This window comes from Papaver somniferum, chromosome 3 (assembly GCF_003573695.1).
Source record: "Papaver somniferum cultivar HN1 chromosome 3, ASM357369v1, whole genome shotgun sequence".
Taxonomy (NCBI): Eukaryota; Viridiplantae; Streptophyta; class Magnoliopsida; order Ranunculales; family Papaveraceae; genus Papaver; species Papaver somniferum.
Window position 1 is genome coordinate 48,463,355 of NC_039360.1, and position 16,867 is coordinate 48,480,221.

Below are 16,867 nucleotides of genomic sequence, written 5' to 3' on the forward strand. Positions count from 1 at the left end.
TTTTTTTTTTGCATTCGGGTACGAACAAAAAAAAATCTTCAGGATGGAATGAATATTCATTGCATCTTTTAGAGACGTCAAAGCAGAAAATTATGCAGCAGGATAACAAGATTTGACTGAGAAAATTCTAAACATAGAACGTGTAGCATGCAAATTGAAGGATCTTTACCTTCCTATTTTACCAAATTATTTACGATATACACTTAAATATTTTGCCAAATTATTTATTACTAGTAAAGATATTGCCAAATCTCCATTTACCCTCTGTGTTCATCTCTCTCGTCTTAAATCATTTCATGTTTCTGCTCTTAAATCTTCTAACCTCCCCCTAGAAAACAAAACAAGTTATTTACTTTGATCATTTGATTCATCTCCTGGATAAACCATATATTCCCCTGTCAGTTTTGCTTTGCGGATTAATCAGATCGGCCGTGTAAGTAATTCTTTTCAGTACTGCTTTGTTAACTAAGATTGTAACTCTAATGGTCATAGTAGGGTAAATATAGTCTTCACATGCAACTGTATGTAGGTAGATAACCTCTGATTATTTGTATGATTCATATATGATAACTGAACTCACATTGTGATTTGTGATTACTCTTTGTGACAAGTTTTATTATTTCGTAGTTTTATTCGGACCACAATAACATTTTCACAAGATGTTGACAAGTTTTTTCTCCGTCCAGGTATCTGAGAATTCATAATGGATCCTAGAGTAATGGATAAATCTTGGATGTATACCGATAGAACCAAACCGCATTATCAAGACGGAGTCGATGCATTTATAAAGTTTGCTACGCATACATACCAACAGGATATTGCGACTGGGAAACGGAAACCATACAACAAGGGCAAAGTTAAGTTTCTATATCCATGTGTGAAATGTCTCAACGTCTACGTGCACAAGGCAAGTGAAGTTAAGTATCACTTATATACTTCTGGATTCATTCAAAATTATGCCGTATGGACTAAGCACGAAGAAGGAGATGAGTCATCATGGTGGACACCTATATGGATGGTAATGGCAGCGACGGTCCGCACTCTGATGAACCAACACATGCTGCAGAGACTATAGAAATGGTTAATGCTTTATTAGGAGAAATTTTCAAAGGAATCTGAGAAGATGCAACGGATACTCAATGATGCTGGGAAACCCCTATACGAAGGATGTAAGTATTTTACAAAGATATCTGCAATGTGTGAACTGTTTAACTTGAAGAGCAAGCACGGAGCTTCTGACGAGTTCTTTAATGAACTTCTACCACTGTTACAATCCATGCTCCCTCCAGGAAATGAGATGATGAAAAGTACATATGAAGCTAAGAATGTGATGAGAGATTTGGGTTCAGGTTACAAAAAGATACATGTATGCATCAATGACTGCATTCTCTATAGGAAGAAATACAAGGATGATATCAAGTGTCCCACCTTTGGGAATCAAGATGGAAAGTTGACGACACCACCAAAGAGGTGCATGAAAAAATTCCGGCAAAAGTCTTGTGGTATTTCCCAATTATCCCAAGACTGAAACGGTTGTTTCAATCAAAGAGAATTGTCGAATATTTATTATGGCACGAATCCAGAAACAACAAAGAAGAGGGTGTTTTAAAGAATCCGGCGGACTCACCAGCATGGAAAAATATAGATGAAAGATATACCGTAATTCGTGATGATCCTCGAAATCTGCGTCTAGGATTTTCGGCTGACGGGGTTGACGTAAACAAAGGCATGCAAAAACAGCACAGTGTGTGGCCAATTCTGACAGTGATTTACAACCTTCCGCCAGAGTTGTGTATGAAGAGAAAGTTCACCATGTTGTCATTAATTATCGATGGGGGGCCTTGTAAGGACATTGATGTTATGTTAGAACCATTTGTCGAGGATCTCAAGAAATTGTTCGAGGGAGTCGAATGTTTTGATGCGATGAAACATGAGATGTTTACTCTACGTGCGGTTGTTTTATGGACAATAAATGATTACCCGGCTCTCTGTACACTTTGTGGCTGCCCCTACCAGGGACGAGACGCCTGTAAGGTGTGTCGGATAAATACTTACTATGTCAGGCTAAAACATTGTAAAAAAAAGGTTTATACCGGGCATAGAAGATACCTATCATACGGTCATCCATTCAGAAGTCAGATGGGGTTCAACGGAAAATAAGAACATGAAAAGGCTCCGGAACTTATGACCCCGTCAGAAATATACAATGAGGTGAAGTTTATAAAGAATAAATGGGTAAAGGGACGAAAGAACATTGTGGTGGAATTCGTGCAGGATAACCCTGGAAGAGGTGGAAAGATGAAGAGAATCGAAAAGACCATCGACCCAAAAAAGGGGAAGGGGAAGGAGAAGGGGAAGGACAAGGAGACCAAAAGGCCCTACTGGAAAAAGTTCAATATATGGTTCCGGCTCCTCCCTTACTGGAGGTATCATGTTGTCCACCATTGCATAGATTTCATGCACGTCGAAAAGAATGTATGCGAGAGTATCATTGGAACATTGTTGAACAATGAATTTAAGTCGAAAGACCACCTTGCTGCTCGAATGGACCTGAAGGAGATGGGTATTAGAGACGGGTTGCAACCTCGGGAAAATGGCAAAGAGGGATATACACTAAAGGCAGCATGTCACTCATTGAGCCCGGAGGAAAAGGACAAGTTCTGTGCAACATTATCCGAGATAAAGGTTCCACAAGGATATTGTTCAAACTTTTCAACCCTGGTGAATTGAAAAGATCGAAAGCTTATCGGACTGAAATCGCATGATTATCACATGCTAATGCAGCATTTTTTGCGCATTGCGATTAAATCAATTATGCCGCAGCCAACAAGATATGCTATTATCACGTTTTGTTTCTTTTTCAGGGCAATATATAGCAAAGAAATCAAGGTGGAAGAGCTAGAAAAATTGCAGTTCGAACTCGTTGTGACGTGGTGCTTGCTCGAGAAATACTTTCCTCCATCCTTTTTCGACATCATGGTTCATTTAACTGTGCATCTTACCAGGGAAGTGCAAATGTGTGGTCATGTATTCTTTCGATGGATGTATCCGTTTGAAAGGTGCACGAAGGTCATTAAAGGGCATGTGCGAAACAGAAACAGACCTGGAGGAAGCATTGCTGAAGGGAACCTTGCGGAAGAGACAGTTGAGGTTATCCACGAGCACCAACAAATCATGAATGATACAGTCGGAATTCCACAAGACAAATTCAACACATCTGACACTGGCGAAGATTCTTATTCTTTCAGGGGAAAACCAATCTCAAAACCTAAGTTACCTCGTGTTGATAAGGAGCTGTTTGATAAAGCGAATTTCTATGTGTTGCGGAATTCTCCTGAAGTTGAACCTTACATTGAGTAAGTATAACTATATCTAACCAAATAACCTCATTTTTTTGTTTAGTTTTTGATTGTGTCCGGATTTCTGTAAAGATAATAACATTAATCATTACATTGTCCAGCCGACACCGGAATTTTTTAAAGGAGAAATATCTTGGTATGAATGATAGACAGCTAGATCAAAAACATCGTGAAGAGTTCGCCAAATGGTTACAAAAAGTGGTAAGAGTTTGCAGAAAATGTCACTCTTGTTATGTAACTTTTGCGTTTAGACGGAGGCTAATCCTTATAATGTATTTCAGGTTGATAGTAAGTGGGCAGACTCTATGGAAAACTTCAATTAGGACTTAAGGTGGCTATCAAACCCGCCAGATCCACAAGTAGAGGCATACAAATCATATCACATCAATGGAAACCTGTTTCGCACAAAATCTCATGATGGTTCCGCTAACCAGAATAGCGGGGTTTACGTACAGGCAACTGACACGCACATTAGAAAAGCGGGGATTACCCTTAATGAGGCTGGTTATTACGGTGTTTTACAAGAGATATGGGTGCTGACATATCATACGCTGAAAGTGCCACTTTTCAGGTGTAAATGGGTTACCAAAGCAGGGGTCTCAAAAGACAAACTTGGCTATATTTTGGTTGAGCTTGATAAGTTGGGACACAAGGATGATCCTTTCATTGTAGCCTCCCAAGCTAAGCAGGTATTTTATGTGCCAGACCAGGAAAATAAAAAAAAAGTCTATTGTGTCAGGTGCACCTACCCAAAGATGGAAATATGCTACTGGTGATGAGGTCGACGAGGAATTCAGTACGACAGTTATTTGTCGGAATGAGTATAAATTGCCTAAGGTAGATCAACTTGACCTGCAAAAGGAATACAGGGTTGATTACTATCGGGACGACATTAAGGGTAGAACTGCAAGGAAAACACCAGAACCAGCAGCAGTCCCTGCTTCTCAAACGACTGCATCTAAGCAACCATTTCCAAGGACTAAGCGAGTCAGGTGATAGAATGTAGTTGTTTGTGTTTGCTAATAGATGAATGATTAGGTTGGAACATTTTTTGGTTTTTGTTATCAAATTCAAGTAAGCACTTTGGATTTCTTCTTATCTAGAGAATGAATGTATGGATTGTTGCAAAAAAATTGATTCTTAAATCATGGTGGGGTTTTGTATGCAGACGGGTTTTAACATTATTGTTGGATGAGTTTGGATTTGGCTATACTGATTGTTGAATTAATGTTCTGTCATGTTAGGATTATACTAGGCTTGCACATAGATATTTTTTTTTTTTGGAATTGGGCCTAAAATAGTCTTAGAATTAATCTTACTCCGACAACATTTTATAATCTGGAGTAATACCCAACTACCATCTTAACCAGCATTTTATATACCCTATTGATTCACTAATTCAGTCATTCCTACCAATCTCTACTTTACAATCATTGGAATTTTAAAATAATTAACCAAGAACATTGCTTGTTAGTACATCTACTGTATTCAATCCATTACTACTAAAATCAAAAATTTCTTCAAACCCTTCAGACCTACATCCATCACAAGTTTAATACTACTGAAAATTCAGAAGGATGGGCTTGTTCAGAAGGATGACAGCGTCTTCTTCTAGAAGTTTTAAGGTAATTGGGCTTCCACTTGCCACTTCAACCCCGTCTCTGACAAGTTGAGGGAAGCTGCGGTTCGGTACTGGGTTTCGACTTCGGGTCACGGGTAGCCCGCTTAGAGAGTCTGCTTGCCAAGTGTTTGTTGTCGCCTCTGAACGGCCAATAAGTTGGGGTAGCGTTCAATATGTCTTTGCATTCACTTAGTAGGCATGTGCCTCCACTATATCTCAACTAATTGATCTCGAGGATTGAAAATGGATGGGTGAGATGTGTTAATTGTCGGTCTTCTCGTCCATATGGCCTGTTGGGAAGAGAACAATTTTAATTCCCAATTATGTAACTCTGTAACTTCCACATTCTATCTCCGCAAAATCCTGTCAGTGTTCCAATTGTTGAAGCTATGTCTAAGCGAGGTTATAATGCATATCTGAATCTGAATGATCGCCCAGCCATGTCTACAAATCAGGAATCCATGGGTAGACCAGAGGAAAACAAGGCTAAAATGAATATGCAAGAAAACCAGGTATTGATTTTTGATAATCATGGAAGAATTGTTGGGTTCAAGGTGTTGAAAGTGAATTTCATAGTTGTAATTGGCTTTATTAGTAACTGTGATGGTGTTATTGATTGGGATTCCCCCATTTCTCCAATTTGACAGGTAGTAGAGATAAGCAGTAGCAGCAGTGAGGAACCAAAGCCAAACATGCAAGTTGGTACTGGAGGTGTTGGAGAAGTCAAAGAGGATAGGGTTGTTATGCATGATAGTGCCAGTGCTTATGCGTTGGAACCTCAACTTCCTCAACTCCAAGGGGATGATGAAGGGTGGGTGGTGTATGTCGTTCATCCTGACAAAGGCTAGTTTGTGATTAATGAAGGTGTGGTGCTTGTAGGGGAAGAGCAGGTGGTTTGTGGTGGTGCTAGACATGGGTTCTATTCTGCACCAGTTCCAGTTGCATTTAAAACTAAGATTCGGGAGAGTGACACTCATGGTCTCCCCAATGATGTGGTAGTCTTCCCCAATATCTTCATGCTGGCACCAGTGATGCGACAGTTGGTAGGGGATGCTTATGATATTGCAATCTTCGGACCAGGGGAGATAACTGATTCTAATGAGATTCCTGAGGATGTAGTAGTGCATATGCCTCCTCCTAGGGGAAACTATTCTGTGCCAAGGAGGAGGGCTGCACCAGAAGGGAGTGGAGCTAACAAGAAGGTTGTTGGAAGTGGTGTGGGGACCTCTGGGGTTGCACCAGGAGCTTGACCAGTATTCAACCATCCCCTTCCATATGGTAAAGTAAGTATTCCTGTAAATGTTTTTTGGGTGAATATTGCATATGTTTCTCATGGATAAACAGTTAATGCTAGTGGTGCTGATTTTGGATTTGATAGTGTTGGTTTTAAAGACAATGATGTTCAATTGAATGTATATGTGGTTCTGAGTTATTGTATTATGCTTGTTTGAGTGGTTGTTGTGTTTAATTTTGGTTTTGAGCTTGATATGGTGACTATAGTAAATAGCACGGGGAATTTTAAAGGGGGTTATCATGAAGGTTTGAAATTGTTTTATGGGGTTAATAGTTTTATCTGGGCATTCATATGAACTACTCCAACTGGTAGAATAACATATTAGTACAGGAATGCTTGAGATAGCAATGAAAACTCTTACCAGAAATCCAGTGTGGTAGCTGAGAGGCAATTTTGACAGCACACATAGTCCAGGAGTAGGATCTTTTAGAAACCAAATTGCAGACTCCCAAGTTATTTATAGCATTCCAATTCGACGGATTACCAAAGAAATTTTGATTATAGGTGTTTAGAAGATTTGCAAAAATAGTTTTGGAGAACCCAATAACTTGCAGAACATGGAAGTCATAATATATTCCAGAGAAAGCTAGGGAATTAGTCTTGAGGGTGTTGGGTGTACTTTTTGGCCACACTTTCAATTTGGAGTGTTTATTTAAATTTTGAGTAGTTCAAACAGTCTAGTATTTTCAAAACACTAATCATAAACATATAAAGATGGGCAGCTTGGTGGATTGGTACGTTATCTAACTTCTTCGAGGTCATGCGTTCGAATATGTGCGAAAGCTTTTTTTATTAATTTTTTCAAAACGAACTTTTTGAAAGTTCAAAGAATAACTCTACCAGTACTAATGCTTGGACTTGGTTTTGTTGTTGTTTCTTGTTTGCTGCTGAATCCATTAAAATATTTTGGTGCTTAAGTGTTTTAATGGATTCAACAGCAAACAAGAAGACAACAACAAAAACAAGTCCAATACTACAAGCATTCCTTTAACATTCATCAGTTCATTGAGCATTATATCAAGTTTTTTCAATTAATGAGTCCTGGTAGTGTTCTTCCCCTCCTTCATGAGTCCTGTTCTTCAATTCTTCTCTGTCTGGTCTGAGTTCATCACCAATTACATTTTATACATCATCCAATCTTTTTATACAGAAATTCACAGTAATAAATAATAATCCATTCTATCACAATACCATAAACTTCAACAAAGAGCATAACATTCTCGAAAGCTCTTAGAAAAAATAACAGTGATAGCACCAACATTATTTCTATACATTCCCAAAATTCCATCAATCCTTACAAGAGTTCACAATTCATTCAAACTAAACATCATAATACCCGACACTTAAATTCCAAGTACAACCAGAAAAGTACCATTCACCAAACTTCTTTCCAAACAGTGACCCTAACTGTAACCCAAAAAACATCAAAACTACCAACCATCCCTCCTTTAGTATCAAAGACAACATTAGAACACAAACTTACCAAACTGAAATTAAAGCGACCGAGCATTGGGGAGAAGCAAAAAGAAACTTACTAATATCATCAGCATCAGATTCAAGAAGACTGGAAGATTGGGAAATCACCAGAAAAGCCTTTTCATACAAAATTTGTTAACTGTTTTCAGGCTTTATACTCATCCTAAAAACTTGGCTCATTCTGGTAACACTGTGGCTCTCACCACAAATCATCATGTCCTCCATCGCCACCCCGCTCGCTATCCTCGCTGTCTGATGGAGCAGGAGAAGTTCCACTGGAATCCGAATCACCATTCCCGTCTTCATCATCATCTGCATAATAATCTCTCACACTTACACTCAAGCGTATTGGCTCACCCTCATTCATGGTTCGCGAGAATATTTTGGGATTGGCAAGCTCATAAGCAAATCGCATCTTCAGATGATCATCATCATAAACAATTTCTCCATCCCCATTTCCTTCACTACTTCCATAAACATCATCGGACTCTATGTCACCATCATCTTCACCATCTGCCTCAAACCCATCAGATGACTCAAAATCATCTTCAATCATGCTTCTATACTTGGGTGCTTTGGCATCTCTGGCATCTCTCTCTGCTTGCCTTTCCTCCCACTCCTCATCTTTCCTCTCTCGCCTCTCATAATACTTTGGCATCCATACACCATATACCATCTCAAGCCTTCTCTCCTCTTGTTACTTTCTTCGAGCAGCTTGCTCTTCTTCCCTCTGCTGGATCTGCAACTGCCTATCAATCTCAGATTGAACATTTCTTTGCAACTTCTGCAATACCTCTAATTTTATCGAAGAAAGAAGTGATTTGGCTAACTCATATTCAGGTGAATATGGAGATGCAACAGTTGATGTTCGTGAAGACTCGCCTGGAAATCTACCACCCTCTGGACTTGGAGAAGATTCTCCAGCCATTTCTTATTTCCACTAAACCTTTCCTATTCTGGTGAAAATGCTATAATTTTTTACCTTGAAATTGCTAATTACCCTCACAAACCACCTTTTGAAGCCACCACCATACCTATTCATTCCCATTTAAGACGCTTGGTTAAGAGTCATGTCGCTTTGTTTACCACGCCTCTTCAAAGCCATGTGTCTGGTTTCACCCTTTCAAACCATAATTACACTACCAAGACCTATTTTCAACACCTAATCTTCATTAAAACTATAATTACACTATCAAACTTTGAATTTTATCTTTGGGGTCTAATTAACATTTTATGTTGCATGCAGATTAGGAAATGGCAGCATCAGTTGGGAGGCACCATTGCAGTCTGGACACACTTTCAATTTGGCGTGTTTATTTAAATGTTGAGTAGTTCAACCAGTGTAGTATTTTCAAAACACTAATCACAAACCTCTAAAGATGGGCAGTTTGGTGGATTGGTACGTTATCTAACTTCTTCGAGGTCAAGCACTCGAATATGGGCGAAAGCTTTTTATTAATTTTTTCAAAACGAACTTTTTAGCCACGCTATAAAACCGGCGTGTCTATAGAACGCACACTATGGACACACATATACTAGCGTGTTCAAAGAAGAACTTTTTGGCCACACTTTCAGTTTGGCGTGTTTATTTAAATGTTGAGTAGTTCAACCAGTCTAGTATTTTCAAAACACTAATCATAAACATCTAAAGATGGGAAGCTTGGTGGATTGGTACGTTATCTAACTTCTTCGAGGTCATGCGTTCGAATATTGGCGAAAGCTTTTTATTAATTTTTTCAAAACGAACTTTTTAGCCACGCTATAAAACTGGCGTGTCTATAGAACGCACACTATGGACACACATATACTAGCGTGTCCAAAGAAGAACTTTTTGTCCACACTTTCAGTTTGGCGTGTCTATATGGCCTACACTATGGACACGCATATACTGGCGTGTCTTTAAATCGTACACTATGGACACGCATATACTGGCGTGTCCAAAGAAGAACTTTTTGGCAACACTTTGAATTTGGCATGTCAATCAATCGTACACTATGGACACGCATATACTGGCGTGTCTAATGAACCAACTTTAAAACCACACCCTAAATGGCGTGACTAACCTTTTGGACACGCCACAACTACCTAATGTGGCCATAGACTGGTCTATAAACACCCCCAATCAAAAATTTGAAGTTAACGTGACTAAACGGTTGAAATTTTGACATGCTACTAGCCATGGCGTGGCTGAAAGCACTTATATGAACACGCCCATTGAACATGGCGTGATAGGGAAATTTATATTTGGTGTGGCTAAAGGCAATTTCTGTACTAGTGTAGTGACGAAAGTCATGAAAAGTTTCAATTACTTTGAGAATTGCTCTGACGTGAAACGGTCTGTGAATAACGGCTATATAACGTCCTCTGAGAATATCTCAATGATTGGAATGAGAGTTTAGATTACATAACCATGTATTCTTTAATCCGAAGCTTTCGAACTTTGTTGATTGAGAGAAACCGGAGGAATTGGCTTTGCCAAGTCCGCGAACCCAGTCCGCGAACTGACGGAAGTTCTCGTACCGAGAATTTCTGCTGGGATTTTCCAACAACTCGTTTGCGTGTAAGTCCGCGAACATAGTCCGCGAACTGGCGAAATTCTCCTTGCCGAGATTTTCTGTTGAGTTTGGAAAACTCCACCGGTTGTCTTAAGTCCGCGAACTTGTTTATGAGCTTAAGTGGTTATGATCTAAAGATGTGCTCTGAACATGAAACTTAAATTACTAAGAAATGCTTTATGCAAACCGTGGCTATAAAGTTCATGAGCCGATTCAATCGAATCGAATCATCTTTGTTTCAATTGTGTCTTGTGTTGTTACATAAGATCTCATAGCAATTAAACAACTCTTTAACTAGTTCATTTGAGTCAATTGAACTAGTTATGGTGAAGAAGAACAAGGTTAATATGAAATGCTCATATGGTTAACCTTTTGGGTTACTATGTTGAACCAACATACACGTACACGTTTGTGCATCGTTTTCACAAACCCAGTAAACGTCTACCCAAGTGTGTGTGACAAGCAAAGTTTTCGATCTAACGGTTGAGAAATATTAGCTTGAATCTAAATCAGGTTTGCATCTAACGGTGAATATGGATTGCTTTATAACTAAGGAAAAACCCTGATTTGAAGGCTATATAAAGGAGACATCTTGGAAAAACTAATCCCCACACGACTGTGTGATACTAGTGCGCTCGCTAGAGTCGATTCTCCTTTAACCTTTGGTTTTCTTCTCTAAAACCAGGTTAACGACTTAAAGACTTCATTGGGATTGTGAAGCCAGACCGATACTACTTTTATCGTAGTTGTGTGATCTGATCTTGCATCTTCTATCGTACGAGTACAATCTTTGATTGACTTGATATCGTGAGAGTTCTCTGATAGGCAAGATAAAGAAGTCACAAAAATCTTCGTCTCACTGTTTGTGATTCCTCGACAAACCGCCTGTGTAGTCAGGAAGGATTGTAGAGAGGTGATTGATCAATCTAGGCTGTTCTTCGGGAATATAAGACCGGATTATCAATTGGTTCCTGTTCACCTTGATTTTATATCTTAAGACGTAAAAAAAACCTAGGGTTTATCTGTGGGAGATAGATTTATCCTTTGACAGACTTTTCTGTGTGAGACAGATTTGTTTATTATCAAGTCTGCAATTTTGGGTTGCAGCAACTCTTGATTGTGGGTAAGATCAACTAGGGGAATCAAGTGCGCAGTATCCCGCTGGGATCAGAGGCGTATGAGCACAACTGTACCTTAGATCGGTGGGAGACTGATTGGGGTTCAACTATAGTCCAGTCCGAAGTTAGCTTGGAGTAGGCTAGTGTCTGTAGCGGCTTAATACATTGTGTATTCAATCTGGACTAGGTCCCGGGGTTTTTCTGCATTTGTGGTTTCCTCGTTAACAAAACTTCTGGTGTCTGTATTATTTCTTTTCCGCATTATATTTTATATAATTGAAATAATGCAGGTTGTGCGTTCGTGATCATCAATTGGAAATCCAACCTTTGGTTGTTGATTGATATTGATTGATCCTTGGACATTGGTATTTGGTACCGTCCAAGTTATTCCTTGTATTTGATAAAGACTCGCTATTGTTTTTTAGCTTGAGTAAAAATCAAACCAAGAGAGAGATATTAACTCCTTGAGATACTTTTATCTAGATTGAGTCTGACTGTCTAGTTGATTCTCTAGCAAAGTATTTCGGAGTTAGTCCATACAGATTGCTAAGCGAAATATTGGGTGTTGTTGTTAGACCCCCGCTTTTTTAATTGGTATCAGAGCAGGCAAACACGTTTAAGACCTCATCAGTCTGTGTTTGTAGCGATCTGACTCTATGGACCGAGGTGCTATCTCTATTAACGTACCACCAGTCTTCGATGGCTCCAGTTACTTATGGTGGAAAATTGCTATGAGAGCTTTTCTTCAATCGCGTGATTTTCAATAATGAGTATATGTGGTTGATGGCTATGATGCTCCCGTTGTGGCAGTTGGTGATGTAAACGTTCCCAAACCTATTGGTGAATACACCGCTGTTGAGATAACTGCTGCAAAGCAAAATTCTGACGGTTTGAATGCTATCACACATGCCATTACCCCAAATCTTCAGCATCATGTGACAAACTGCACTAGATCTAAAGATGCTTGGGATATCTTAGAAACCGTATTTGAAGGAAACTCCAGTGAAAAGGATGTTAGGCTTCAAAACCTTAATTCCGATTGGGAGAACCTTCGTATGGAAGATGAAGAAACATTTGATGAGTTTAATCACAAAGTGTCTGAATTTGTTAATGCATCTTTTGCACTGGGTAATACTATTCCTGAAAAGGACATTGTGATGAAAATTCTCAGATCGCTGCCATCTAGATACGAGTCTAAGAAGCATGCCATCGTTGAGGGGAATAACCTCGATAATCTTTCCAGAAACACCTTGGTTGGAAAGTTAAGATCTTTGACCATGAGCATACATCCAAAGTCGGTAAGGATGTTTCCTTTAAAGCACAAAAGAACACTAAATTACTTGTCAAAGGTAAGAGTGTTCATGTCTCTGAGGATGATCAGTCTGAGGATGATTTTTCGGATGAATATCTTGACAAATCGGTCTCCTTGATCACAACACAGTTTAGGGATCTTCTGTTGAAGAGAAGTAAACGGTTTTCAAGAGACAAACCTAAGTCATCAGACAAACCTCACGGTCGCGTACCTCCTAAAAACAGGGATGCTGACGAGGATGATGACGAGGACATGCCTCGGTGCTTTAAGTGTAAGGGTTTTGGCCATTTTGCTAACGAATGCCCAAATCGTAGAAAATACACCGGGAACAAAGGTCTAGCTGTAACACTTGATGAAATGTCTGAAACCTATGATTCCGATGAATATAGGAAATCAAGTGTAGGGATTCTTTGTGAAAACATCGATTTTGATACTTGTAGCATTACATATATCAACCTCAATGGGTTCGGAGAAGAGGGAAACCCAATCAAGCTGGAAGATTCTTTGAATCCGATAACTGGAAACCCTGTCAGTGATGTTTCAGGATCAAATGTATGTCTGTCTGCTTGCACATCTCAGATGCCTAAATAATATCCAAGTTTGACGTGCTCATTTTGTTCGATGAAGGGACACGAACTATCAAGGTGTTACAAATACAAGCACCAAATAAGGCACGCCAGCAAACTTCAACGAAGAGCAGATCGTTTAGCAAGGAAGTTGAAACTTGCTCAGAAGACCGCCGAGGTATGTAGGATCTTATCTTCGTCTAAGAAGTTGGTTTCCAAGGATAGGATAAGACCATTTAAAAAGAAAATATGGTCAAATCGTTTTGATAGACAAAGATCAGAGGATTCCTCCCATGAGGAAAAAGATGGACAAATCATTGTTCATCGCAACACAACTTGATTGTGTTGTTGGGAAAATCTTGTCTCATGTACATGTTCGAAAAGAGACAAGATTGAGTGTTGATCCAGGCTTTAGTAGAGTTTTTCCTTCTTTTCTTAGTTTTGTTATTTTTTGTCTATCAAATAAAAGAAAGGGTTATTATCGACAATTCTACTCTTTATAGGGTTTTAGAGTTGGGCGTATACGAACCTGTCAATAGGTTTCGAACCCTACATTCCTTTTTCCTCTTAACATCCTATATAAGACTGCTTGTTGAGTTAAGTGATTCAATCACACAAATACAGTTGTTTATAATTGTTCTCAAAGCACTATGTCGTCAGATGGAAAGGATGTCAACATGATTGTTAAGTCTTCAATCAAGGAAAAAGAAAATCTCCTGTCTAAGTCCCTGAAAAGAAAAAGAAGGAATACAAGAAAACCCAGGGTTGTTCCTTCTAACTCTCAGAAGTTTTCCGATGTTCTTGATGAGTTAAAGGAAATAAGAAGGGATATTTATGAAATAAAGACGTTCGTGTCTAAATCTTTGGAAATTCAGAGGACCCTAATTCGACCTCTTCAGCCAAGACAGTTCGTGGGTATTGACACTTATCTCCGTGAACCTTATGTCCCGATGGTTGTCGATAACAAGGAGTTCGGGAATGATAAAGAATTTCTCAAAGGAATTGTTGCCTAGTATGTCTTCTTTTTGGATTAGTTGGAAGAATAACTAGTGCTTTAATAGCGATGATTGTGACTACACATAGCTATTTTTGTTTTCATCTTCTTATGTTATTTTTTAGGTTTATTGGTTTTTAAATTCTAAAAATATTTGGAGGATGATGTTATTGCAGTATTGATATTGATTTTGTGATATTGCAATTTGATTATGGGATATGTATTGTTTGCGTCCGTGAACTTGAAGGTCCCATATGTGTCAAAAGTAAAGTCGTTCATGAATTGATATTCGTATTGATGAAAGGACGAATGGACTTTTGACAATTACAAAAGTTATGCCTATGCAGTCATGTATTTGATGGAAAATAGGATAAATCTTTTGTTTGACAAGGATAAAGTCTATTATGTCGTTATGATGGAAAATAGAATAGATCCTTGTATGTTATCCACGGTATTGATCTTCATTGATCCATTTTGTTATGTTTTACCGTGAAGGCTCCATTGTGTGTCTTATGTTGAGCTACAACTGTCGATTAATATTGGCCTTGTTGGTTGTTCCATAAGATGCTATATGTTGAGCATTCTGAACTAAATTAATCATCTTGATTGGTTATTTAGTTATTTGCTCCGAAAGTCTTCTTTTGTCGAGCAAATCTTTGACAATTAAATTGATTACTTTTGTTAGTTTGGTTGTTTGTATTCCAATTAGATTAATTATAAGTTCTCTTGTAATTAGTCCAGTTGAGTTTTCATATATTCCACAAGTTCTTGTGTTGAGTATATGAACGACTATATAAATCATGTTCTATTGGTTAATTTAGTCGTATATTCCGTAAGGTTTTCCTTATGTTGAGTATGTGAACGATTAAGTTAGTCATCTCCGTATGATTACTTTCGTCGTAGCTCCGTAAGTTTACTTATGTTGAGCACTTTCAATTAAATTGATCACTTTTGTGGTTTGATTTAGTTGCGTATTCCAATTAAATTAATCATGGGCTTTCTTGTGATTAATTTGGTTGAGTTTTGGATATAGAAAATCATTTATATGGTTTTTGGTGTCCAATTAAAAAATCCTTCTTTTCTTTCGAAATTAAGGTCGCTCTTGTTGTTCCTTCGGGAATGATATCTAATGGGGGAGAGTTCTTTTGAACTTGTGCTTAATGGTAATATCTTGCGGGGTGTGCGGATGTGGAATTTGATAGGGGTTATCTTGTATCTTAAAACTCCTTGATGAATGCATTTAGCTGCGGCTTTATGATTGCATCTAAATTAAGTTGGTATGTATTTTTCTTTTAGTCTATGAAATGTCTCTTGTGGAAATTTCATTATGATCCCGTTCTTGTACCTTTGCCAATTTTATTGACAAAAAGGGGGGAGAAATATTGTAGGGTCACACTACAAATACATATGGTTTTCGGATCATTGTGCAAGGTGGAGTGGTTTCCATGATCGAGATGGAGTATTGACTAAGGGGGAGTGATACATATCAGTGTAGTATTATTGTTAAAGTCGTGATACATATGGACTTTGATGTTACATAATAATATTATGACACTGTATAAAAATGATCGAGAATCTCGATTTCTCTCATTGTTATAGCTACGGATCTTCAACAACGGTGATGCTAAACTTACAACCTTTGGGATCATTGGAGTACTTGGAAGGACGAAGATTTCAGGGAACGTTGAAGATTAGACTATGGAATATGAGTCACTAAAGTTTATCTTTTTTGTATTCCATATGTATTAATAGTTTTGTCACTAAAATTGACAAAAGGGGAGATTGTTAGAGCATAGCTCGGTCGACCTCACATACGTTGCTATCTCAAGAATGTTTGTCAATGTTAGTGATCAAAACTATGAGTCTTGATTTCTAGCCTACATAGCTAACTCTCGGACTAGGATAGAAAAGTGTATTTGAGCTCAAGGACTTCATGGCGACTCAAGGAACCGTGGAACTTCATCAACAAAAAGGTATGTGGAGACTTGAACTTATCTATCACTCAAAATTCTATCTCTTCTATCTCCTACTTCTTATGAGACAAAAGTTGTATGCTATATAGACTGGATCATACACATTTGATATTTCGAGAATGCAAAAAGAATGAGGTAAATCCGATTTCGGACGAAGAAGTTACGGCCAAAACAAGTTTCCCGAATATCGACGTCAACTATGCATACGGGTATGCGAACTTAAACCCATGGATTTTGATTTTAAATGCTGTTATGCATACTTGGTATGTGTACCATGTAGTCCAAACATCCCGAACTATTATTTTCAAACCTAAACATTTAAGAACCTTAAACACGGATCAAGTTAGGTAGAAATGAACGATAAATAAGATTATTATAAGTATTCTAAGCAAATAAAAGTACAAATCTTTCTCAAATTTATAGACATACCTTTTTAGATGAATCTAATCGAATTCTACCGCCTTACCGAAACATAATATGTGTGCCCCAATTCTTGTGCTTCCCTCACCATATACAAAGCAGGGCATTCCTTGGTGAGGATGCACTTCCAACACAATCAAGTTGCGTTGGGGTGAACAAAGTCTTGCTCACCACAAGTG